Genomic DNA, 12075 nt, shown 5'->3' with positions numbered 1-12075 from the left:
CATTTTTTACACAAATCTTCTTTAGACTCTGTGTGTGTGTGTGTGTGTGTGTGTGTGTGTGTGTGTGTGTGTGTGTGTGTGTGTGTGTGTGTGTGTGTGGACCACGCTGAGTGGTCTTTAAGGTTAGCATTAGGTTGACCGCTGATAGTGACATTGAAAATGCTATCTATTTCTAAATCCTTTATACTCGTTAAAATGGTCGGAAGTTAACAGAACAATATCGAGTGCTCAGCCCTTTTGCCAAATGATAAAAGATAAGAAATATACAAATTCAAAGCACTTTTATTATCCTCTGCTGACCAACCTGCAAATAATCCCTATCTCTTCCACTGCTGCATCTATTCTATTCACGTTAATTTAGTTGGAGTTCTTCATCTCTTTAGTAAAATAAGATAAAATTAAAAAAACTGTTCACATAAAAAGAATAAATCTTGAAATTGTTCTTGCAAAGGACTTTGTTTGGGCTTGGTGGCGTGGTCTTTCTAAAAAGTGACACTACAGAAACATGTATGCACATATGTAACCAATAATGTTTATATATATATATATATATATATATATATATATATATATATATATATATATATATATATATATATATATATATATAGTGGACATGTTAAAAAGCACGACAGAGTGGTATTTACTGCCCGATGTAATTTTAACCAAATGAAAATCTATCAAGATACGTACAAACTTTTTATTTTTTTTCAAACAAATCTGATGAGATGTAACTACGAAAATTTTTAAATAATATAAAATTTTAATTAGCATTTCCCGATCATAAAACATGTTTAAATGTGATATTTTGATTAATGCAGATTTCGTATTTATTATTGTATTATACCAGTAGTTCAGCCCGCTTTGCTCGGGCCCTATGTACTGTTGATAACTTTATGTGCGTGTATATATATATATATACATATATATATATATATATGTATGTATATATATATATATATATATATATATATATATATATATATATATATTAAAAAATTTTACTCTTGTTCAGGTAACCTACATCTAAAGTTTCAAGTGTTTAGATTGACGGAGGAGTTTGGTAAAGTCTGCAAATGTCAACTCTTTCAACTTTGACCTCTTGTCAGCCATATTTTCACCCAAAAATTGATTTAAAAGCTTGCTGCATGTCTGAATACCCTTTACGTAAAATTACAAATGTTTATACCCAAACTTGCCTTAATAGTTTGCTAGAAGCTGCAAAGGTAAAATCTTTTGAACTTTGACCTCTTGGAAGACAAATTTTCAGCAAAAGGAACGATTAAAAAGCCTGAATACACTTTATGTAAATTTTCAAATGTTTAGACCAAAAATTGGCTGAGTAATTTGGTAGAGTCCGCAGAGGTCAATTTTTTGTTAACTTTGATCCCAATTATGGCCTCTTAACATTCATTGTTTTAGGCTCAAATCAAGTTATTAAGTTAGATCCATGTCTAAGTAACCTGTATCTAAATTTTCAAGTGTTTAGACCCAAAATTGTCGGAGGAGTTTGGTAGAGTTCTCAAAGGTCAAATCGTTGAACTTTGACCTTTTAATAGCCAAATTTCTGTCCGAAAACGGATTACAAAGATTTTTCCAAATCTCCATACCCAGTATGTAAAATCTAGAGTCTGTAGACCGAAAATTGACAGAGTTATTTGGTAGGGAAGTGTATACAGACAGACATACAGACATTTGCACTTTTATAGATATATAGATAGATTGGACACAATATATAGTAATGACTTTAAAAGTTTTTAAAAAATGACACATGCGCCACTACCAAGAATCGAAACTAAAACGTTTAGCTGACGATTTACTTTTTCCTTTGACGTTAATGCCTGACATGTTTGCCGCAAAGTTCAAAATTAAAATATGAACCAATAGCTATTCCGTTACGCATGCATATTCGTAATGCTATCGTTCGACCTTCACCTGGCAAATTTCATTTGTTTGATTTTCACATTTTTGTACCGATTTTCCCCGGTTAAAACCCATATATAAAGTTTCGTATGGAACCGATTACCCCATATATTAAGTTTCATGTCTATAGACCAAAAACTAAAAACTAACAAATATATATATATATATATATATATATATATACGCATACAAAAATATATACAGAGAAAAAGGCTTGTGTTTACTATTAACTTTTTATGCAAATATTACGCAAGTATAAATCATGTAGAATACCTGCATCAATATAATTACACGTAATAGTTAACTAAAGATGATCATCTCATAAGAGAACCGAAAAAACTAATAAAGAATTATATGGTTGGTGCAAAAATAATGTCGTTTTTTTTTAGTTCAACTTCAAAAGATCATAACTTCTTTAATAATAAATTTTATTAATCGAAATAAGAACCATTAGAACCGATACATTTTTGTCGACGAGAAACAAGTTTATTACCCCATTACCATAGAAATCCGGAGTTCTGGAAGTGATGAAGTCATTGAAGGTCGATTTGGCATCACATCGGCTTTTGAAGCATTTTTCGTGCATGAAGTTGTTAAGATTCTTGAAAAAGTGATAATCGGTGGGCGAGAGGTCCAGTGAATATGGCGGATGAGGCAGAATCTTGTAGCCCAATTCGTTCAGCTTCGTTCGAGACATGTTCCAGACGTGTGCGCAATATGTTTGAGACATGTTCGAGACGTGTTCGAGATATGAGGGTGCGGAAATAGACGTGTTACACACGTGGCCTGCGAGCGTCAATAAAAGACGTGTCCTTAATATGGCACGAGAAAGACAGGGTACCACGCATTCGACACAGCAGAGTCTTGTTAAGCACATTTGAATAAGAAAAAAAAAAAGAACTAGAACAAGAGATAAGGCGTTATCTTGGAAAGTATCTGTAAATAAATGCCTGTTGTTTCATCTGAAAAAAAAAGGGAGTCGAACGCTTTCCTTGTTTTTGTTTCCCTGCGACTGTCTGCATACAACGTGTTGATCCCGAGTACTAGCATGTAACGACTACGTTACAAAGAAATCGTATTTGGGCGGCATTCTCCTTATTTTTCTGATTACGAGAATGAAAGACGAGTAAGGATATTTTTTTCTTTTTCTTCCCTCTATTTTCCTTTGCTCTTTACTTTTTTTTCTTTTTCTTTTTCTCGGGCAGAACCGACTTTTCGTTGAACAGCTTTTGTGGAAAAAAAAATCGCTGTCTTCTTAGTCTTCCTGTCAGGGCCGAATATGCATGCTATTCACGTGACCGATTGCGTGGGTGTTTAGAGCGGGAAATCGAACGAGTTATGACAGGTGTCAAGTAGTTTTAATTAAGGTCACAACACTACGTCGTTTGAGGTGGAGATATGACAGAGGGATGAAGTTCACAGTTTCCTCAATTCAGGAAATATTTCCTTCTTCCTCCTCACAGACTGCCTGGTTAAACATATACATCATTCAAACACTACCGTGTTTAAATATGTGGTGAAGTGGGACGATTAATCCGAATCGTAATCGAGAATCGGAAAAATTAAAATTTTTCGGGGTATCGGAAACGGTATCGGAATCTGAAAAATGTTTTTCTATATTCCGATGTCCGAAACGATTCTTTTAATTATCTTTTAAAACATCTTCCACTATTGGGAATAATTATGGAATAATAAATAATTATTGATTTTAAACTACCAGTAAAACTATAATCTGCAAATCATACCGCCAACAAGCGGAATTTTACGTTTGAGAAAATATCTGCACATTTGCATGTATTGTCACAGAAATCGGGAAGACATATCAAGTCTATCATTCAAACACTACCGTGTTCGAATATATGGTTGTGGAAGTTTTAGTCATTTAGAACTGCTTTAATGCTTCACTGCTCACTCATTTTACGACCAAATTTCAAACAACTATTACAGTTTATAGATCACCTTCTCAGCTATATTGTGCAAAAAAAAAATTTCAATTTTCATTGAGTAAAACAAAAGTTATGATGAATTTACTGGTGTTCAAAATCGTAAAACAAAAAAAAACGTAAGGAGGTGAGCGACGTTTTTTATGACTGGTGTCTATAGCAACCACGTCGCTTCAGCGACTACTATTGCTACCAATTCACCACTCTCGCGAAAACAGGAATAACAAGTGAAACAGAGAGAATGAAAGAATGAAAAGGAGATAATTGGGATATTTTATTGAAAGCTGACAAGTGCCGTACATTGTTATTACATATGTGTATGTTATGTTTATGGGGCCAAAAAAATAAGACTGAAATTAAACAAAAAACAAGTGAATTTACAGGAAGCCTGAAAAAATCGTTGATTACAATAGAAAAATGCGAGCATGAAAGGTTATATGGTTAAGCTTAAACATGGAAAAGTAAAAAACTAGTTGTTAAAACTGGAAAAGAAAAGGACAAGATATTCTATTAAAAAATATAATAACTTTATAACTTAAAATATTGCAGCATTAAGGTTTTTTGTATTATTATTCATCGGACTACTGTTCTCATCTTGAGTGTGATTTCACAACGTTTCGGTCGATATACCCTACGACCTTCTTCAGGTGTATCTTGCCAACTCAGGAATTTGGACGGAATTTCGAGCGGAACCCTTTATTTACTTCACGGGGTAGCATGTTCTTGTTCCGTTAGCCCTGACTGGATAGAAGTCCTAAATAATTTGCAAATGTATATTTCGGTCGCCCACACTGAGGATTGAACCTTCAACCTTCAGGTGAATATCACTTTTACAATTGATTTTTCCCAGTACTCTAACCACTGCGCCACGGGTCCGTAGAGTAAATGTGGTATTTTGCTGACTAATCCCTAATAATCCTTATTAATGCCAAACTCTGTATCGAATGGATACCATAATAATTAGTTCGCTGTACATTATCATAACAAAGGTCTATACAAAAATTCAAACGGATCTGCCCAGTCGTTTCCGAGAAAACTTCTGTAAGTAAGTACGGCATCCTGGTTCATTGAACGGATATAATAATACTCAGTTCGCTGCACCTTATCATAAGAAAGGTTCATATAAAATCCGTGCTGTATAAGCCCAATATTTTGCGAGGAAAATGGAGCGGACAGACAGACAGACAAAGAAAAAGCAATATAGGTTGTTGTTGTTGTTGTTGTTGTTGTTGTTGTCTTTTTTTGTTTTTGTTTTTTTTTTTAAGAAAAAGATTTCGTGATGATCACAATCAATGTTTGCTTCTTTTTCGTTTCTCGTAAACCTAAGGAAAAATGCTTGCAATAGTGAATTAATATGATTCTGTGTGTTCGACAGAAACATCTGTTTCCATCTGAAGAAAAGCGGAGATCAGCATTCCATCAAGCGTAACACGTGTCCGGAGATGCGTAGAATAGTAAAGGGCTCGACAATTTCCAGGATTAATGATTCGGATGACGGAAAATGTACCATAACAAAAAGAAAACTGAAAATAAAATACCGAAACACTTCGACAAAAACAGAGAGAAAATGAAAAGGGGAAATAAGAAAACGAAACGACTTTGAAACCAAAAGTCAAGGCGGAATAAAAGCTGAAAGAAATATTGAAAGTCAGATTCGAAAGAATAAGCACAAAGGGATGGGATATATATATACACACACACAGACACGTTCACTTATATATATATATATATATATATATATATATATATATATATATATATATATATATATATATATATATATAAGTGAACGTGTCTCTGTGTGTGTGTCTGTCTGTGTGTGTATACATGTCCCTACGCAATAACTCTGTCAATTTTTAGTATACAGACTCGAAATTTGATATACAGGGTACTGAGATTTGGAAAAATCTATGTGATCGGGTTTCGGCCAGAAATTTGGCTGTTAAAGGGTCAAAGTTCAACGATTTGATCTTTGAGAACTCTGCCAAACTCCGCCGACAATTTTGGGTCTAAACACTTGAAATTTTAGATATAGGTTCCTTGGACATGGATCTAACTTAATAACTTGATTTGAGTCCAAAAAATAAATGTTAAGGGGTCATGATAGGGGTCAAAGTTTTAAAAACCCGTTTTTTTTTGTTTTTGTTATTTTGCTTAGTATACACCCCCCAAACGCCCGGGCAACGTCAGGCACCCATGCTAGTATATATATATGTCTACAAAAAAGTGCTCAATGAGTAAACAGAGCAGGCATATTAAAATTATTTATACAAACATTGATGGCTACATATGTGCATACATGCTTCTGTAATCACCCGTGCTGGGGAGATTACGTCTTCAAGCCACGAATAATTTTCGAAAACTTACATTTCACAAAAAAAATAGCATTTCCTTATTTCGTTTACAAAATTAGAAATCTTGTCACCTAATATGTGTGAGGATTTTTATGTGTGTGAGGAGGATATATAAAGTCCTTGAATGATCCATTCCTCACAGGTTTTTATCTTTCAATATCTTAACCTCTTATTTTTTATTCCCTTTTTATATCTCGTCTTTTTGTTTTTGCGTTATAACGTGCTTGAGAAACCAAACATTCTGTCTCGCCTGGCCGGTGGTCAAGAGAGCCTAGATACTACTGGTGGTTACCCAGTGCGGTTAGGCCGGCATTTTCATTTAATAATTCATATCATATGATACTTCATACAATATAATACTTCATACAATATAATACTTCGTACAAAATAATACTTCGTACAAAATAATACTTCATACAAAATAATACTTCATACAATATAATACTTCATACAATATAATACTTCATACAAAATAATACTTCATACAATATAATACTTCATACAAAATTATACTTCATACAAAATAATACTTCATACAATATAATACTTCATACAAAATTATACTTCATACAATATAATACTTCATACAAAATAATACTTCATACAATATAATACTTCATACAAAATTATACTTCATACAAAATAATACTTCATACAATATAATACTTCATACAAAATTATACTTCATACAATATAATACTTCATACAATATAATACTTCATACAATATAATACTTCATATAATATAATACTTCATACAAAATAATACTTCATACAATATAATACTTCATACAATATATTACTTCATAAAATATAATACTTTGTACAATATAATATTCCACATCATATAATACTTCATACAATATAATTCTTCATACAGTATGAAATAAAACTTTGTCCCATCATTACGTAGCAATTTGGAGAAATGCATTCTTATTGCTGACTTGGCTCTTCCTTTCAAAATAAAATCATAACACACTGACAAAAAGACAGATTTTTTTATATGGGTGCTTGTTTGCGTCTAGTAGCAAAATCCCACGCATTCTTCGTAGATGTCCATAGATGCCAGAAAGCTTAATAGTTTCTTTTTGGCGACTAAACTTTGGAATTCCCTTCATGTTTCCTGAAACCCTGACTGTACTTACGTGCAGAAGTTTAAATGTAGTGTGAATATTCATGTCGCTCAAAGTAGACATGATATCAAATAGAAGCCTCTTACGTCCAAGTAGCAACATGCCTTGTTTGGAGTGAACAACAGTAAAACAAAATAAAGAAATAACACTGGTCACTCAGACTCCAGGGAACGCCACAGTTTGTTCTCGAAGAGAAATGTTTGATGATGGCCTGTGTGAAACCCTTAATAATAATAATAATAATAATAATAATAATAATAATAATAATAATAATAATAATAATAATAATAATAATAATAATAATAATAATAATAATAATAATTAACTAGCAGAACCTATGGATATTTCACGATAATTGAACATTTTTAAAACCCCATTATAAATAAAGTGAATAAAAAATGAAATAAAACAAATAACGACGAATTTAAAAGAATTTTTAGCAGATTCTTTTTGAAACTTATTAAAGCTAAAACAAATTTATTTCAAAAATTTTGATTTTTTTTTCAATGAAAATTCAACACAAAACACATTGTTTTTTGTTTTCTGAACAGATGTCAATTCACTTGCACATTTTCTTAAATTTTAAAAAGAAACTATAATTTTAAAAAACTTACTCTCCTCTCAACATGATTTTTTTTATTATGAAATAAAATAGCCAATTTAAAACCGTAAACAGACAGTCATGTTTGGGGGTTTTTTGGGGGTTTGGGGGGTTGTTTTTTTGTTTTTTTTTATTTTTTGGAAAGAAATGGTTTTAATGGTTTTTAACTGATAAAGGGCGACTAAAAAGGGAAGTAATTTGTTTCTCATTAATTAATATTTGCTGTGTGTGTGTGTGTGTGTGTGTGTGTGTGTGTGTGTGTGTGTGTGTGTGTGTGTGTGTGTGTGTGTGTGTGACACTGAACGTACGGACAAGTACGTTAATATTTAGATAAGATACGCCCTTTCAATCTGCGTGTTTTTAATACCGGGACAGACAAACTGACGGACGAACAGACAGACAGGGCTTCTCATATTGATGCACAGATGCAACAACAACAAAAACGCCGAGGGCGCAACAATAAAACCTGTAGCAACAAATTCTTAACTGTTAACGGCACGTGCTACCATCGGAAACAAAATTTTTATCGCGTCTCAGTTTGATTCTCGGATCATTTTTTTTTTCTTTTTTTTTTTTTTTTTCTTTGTTGTCTCCATTAACGTACCACCACCCGCACCCCGACCCCGGTTTAACCCCCTCTATCCTCTGATAAAGATACATCCACCGAACCCCCCCTCCCTCCACGCTATCCATTGTTTTGCACAAATCATAATCTATCCCCTTCTCACATCCCCATAAAAACTTCTCCGCTCCTTCCTATATCTTCCACGCTTTTTGCCGCTACGGATAACGACCCTGCACCGGCAACAGATGTCGCTAGTCGCGTACCGTCCGCAACGTGGCGAAGAAATAGATGATGGCGGGAAGCTGCTTGTGATTTACAGTCAAGGATGATGCCACAGCTGCCTGCCGGAGTAAAGACATCTCAACAAAAATGAATGAGGCAGTGTTGGAACAGGTTATTCAATGTTTAACGAGCCTTACACAATATATATATATATATATATATATATATATATATATATATATATATATATATATATATATATATATATATATATATATATGACGTGGTGATCTTGGTGTTCGCAAAACATAAAATTTCCAATAACCATTACGAACACGACTTCCTGTTTATTCAATAGGACGAACGAAATGTTTTCGAAAAGAAAAAACGAAAAAAAAAAAAAGGAAAACCGTAATGCCTGTTCTACCATAAAATCATAAGTCGTAAATAATCCTATAATATATATGTAATAGTGATCGCCTTGTGCCTTGAACGATGCGTGAGGTCAGACTAAACTAGGGTTTTTAACCCTCACCCATCCCCATCCATCTCTGGTGTGTGCATGTGTATACGAGATAGCTTTAAGAGAAAAGGTTACATGCTAGGAATCAAAATAGTAATTTTGTTAATATAAAAAATAACGACCTTGTGTCACATTTTGCTTACGTGGGGAAAGCAAATAAATACAAAAATATAAAAAAAAACTATTTGGTCTTCGGGCTATCACAGTGTAGTATCTGTTCTAATACTACACCTAAGTTAATTTGATCTGAGTATATGGAAGTGAACCCTTTCTATACTAAGACAATTGTTTATTTTAATAAAATGGGCATCTTATTACTTACTTCTTATTATTTATGCAACCTAAAAGAATCCATTGATGGCAACGAGTATGGGATGACGGATACCAGTTATTTTTGTTTGTTTTTTTCACATAGAAGTCACCACTTGTCAAGGCCCGGGGACCACCCGAGGATAAGGCTTAATGAGTGTACAGTAATCAATGGGATAATATCGTAGTAATCGTTAGTAGTGGAAATTTGGTAAATTGGATTACTTAAGGGCACGGTTCATTCAAGAATTTGTTTACGTTGGACTTCAAGACTTCCAAATTGTAGTTAGCTGGAAAGTAGGCAAACGGAAGAGAGTTCCACGGGTGTGCAGTTCTAAGAAAGAAGCTTTTTCATGGAATCTACGTTTATGTTTAGGCACAGATAAAGAGTGGGGGAAATTATTGATAGTAGCTTCAGCTAGACGAGTGCTTTTTATATGTAATTTAACTACTTGGAGCAGTGATTACTAGGGCTATGACAACAGCATATTGTTTTCATAGTTTTGACTCTCGAATATATATCCGACACAGTTAGACACAGTTAATAAACCGAGAACCACATCACATAAAAGCATCTAAGATATCAACGGATACACATTCGAGAGTCGAAACAATGAAAAGAATATGCTGTTGTCATAGCTCTAGTGATTACATATGAATAAATAACATATAGCTCTCATTTAGATAGCTCAATAGTGCAATTCTAGAGCTATAATTTTTTTTTTCTTTCAAGATATCATGTCATAATAGGAATAGATACAAGAGTATTTACCGATTTTCAGAAAGTTTTTTCTTTCTTTTCACGCCAGCTTTTTTTTTGGGGGGGGGGTACTTTGGGGTGTTTTGTAGCAGGAGAATTATTTTCAGGACGAACTAGATTCAGAGGAATATTTTTAGTGAAAAGCGTTTGCAGGGTTTCTAATCAATTGAGAGAATACGAGAGACATGTTATGCAATAAACAAAACAAAATAATAAGTTCAAAAATTCTCTCGTTGGCGAGTGATATATCAAGGGAGATAACTCACACCTGCATTCTCTCGTTGGCTAGTGACATATCAAGGGAGATAACTCATACCTATAATTCGAAAGTGATATTTTATAAGATCGTTTCTCTTATATGACTGCCTCCATACACACTCGCACACATACCTGTCCACTATTCCACGTTGAAGGAAGTTATATTTTGGTTTCTGTGGCAGAGGATTGCATTCTCTCGTTGGCTAGTGACATATCAAGGGAGATAACTCACACCTGGTCAAAAAAAAGATAACTCTATGAATTTTTTAGACAAAATGGCGATTCCCTTTTAGTAAATATGTTTCGTATGGTCCTCTTTCATCTAACATTCACCAGAAGAGCGTCGTTAAAGATGTGTTCTCATTTTAGTTGACTGTTCAACGGCATATCAACCCTTTTTGTGGTATTAAAAGCCTAAAAGGAAACCTATTGAAAACGATTCGTTGAATATGCTTAATCTGTAGCACGATGAATTCGCTCCCTTTTGGGGGGAGCTGACGCTTCTACATTAGTAAAACCTTATAGCTAACTTGTGCCTGACTGCGCTAGTAGGGAGACAAGAAAGAAATGCGTTATTATTGAAAAAAAAAAAAACATGATGTCTTCAGTAACTGTTGTCAATCAGGTATGACTCGAACCAAGAGTGACAGTTGTTTATAATATTCAACCAAGTCAAAAGAAGTTTCTGATGAGCCGTTCCACTTAAGTTAACAAATTTACCGAACTTCCATTACTATCGATTACTATCGATTACTATCGATTGCCCTTTTGACTACTGTTCACTCTTTAAGCCTTATCCTTGAGTGGCCTCTTGGCCTTGATAAGTGGTGACGCCTATGTAAAAAAAAGACCCTGTAATTCGAAACGTCAAACCTAAAAGAACTTGTCGTGAAGGCCTACAAAAACTAAGCAATCTTCAAGTGTTGTGTGTGTCTCTCTCTCTCTCTCTCTCTCTCTCTCTCTCTCTCTCTCTCTCTCTCTCTCTCTCTCTATCTATCTATCTATCTATCTATCCACCCATCTTTCAATGGAGAAAGAGAGGAGAATTGTATTATAATTGTATTGTTTCAGACAGTCCAACCTTGGATCTTGTGCGCGACAGACGGTCGTATGCTAGCGACGCATATAGTAGTTTTGCGTTGGTCGACGACGGGTGGTCGAAAATGGATTTCAAAGTTATATGCTCCTTTTAATTGTTAAAAAATAAATAATTTTATTTTTATATTAAAAAAAATGTATTGTTCGCTTATTCTATGCAGCGTTAGATGTGTCAGAAATTTCGTGAAAATAGTGAATAATTCCACCCCATATTTCCAAGCTTATAACTCCTCAAAAAATGTAATTCAAGCCCTAATTTTTTTTATATTAAAGGAGCAAGGACCAAGGTTTCATTAAAAAAAATAAAAATAAAAAAAACAACGTGTTTTTTTTTTAAAAAAAGGTTTTAAACTTCGGACTTTACAGGTAAATTTCTAAAAAACAGTA

Source organism: Euprymna scolopes, chromosome 34, assembly GCF_053919585.1.
Source record: "Euprymna scolopes isolate OS-2025 chromosome 34, ASM5391958v1, whole genome shotgun sequence".
NCBI classification, from domain to species: domain Eukaryota; kingdom Metazoa; phylum Mollusca; class Cephalopoda; order Sepiida; family Sepiolidae; genus Euprymna; species Euprymna scolopes.
Note: the sequence above shows the minus strand (reverse complement) of the source record.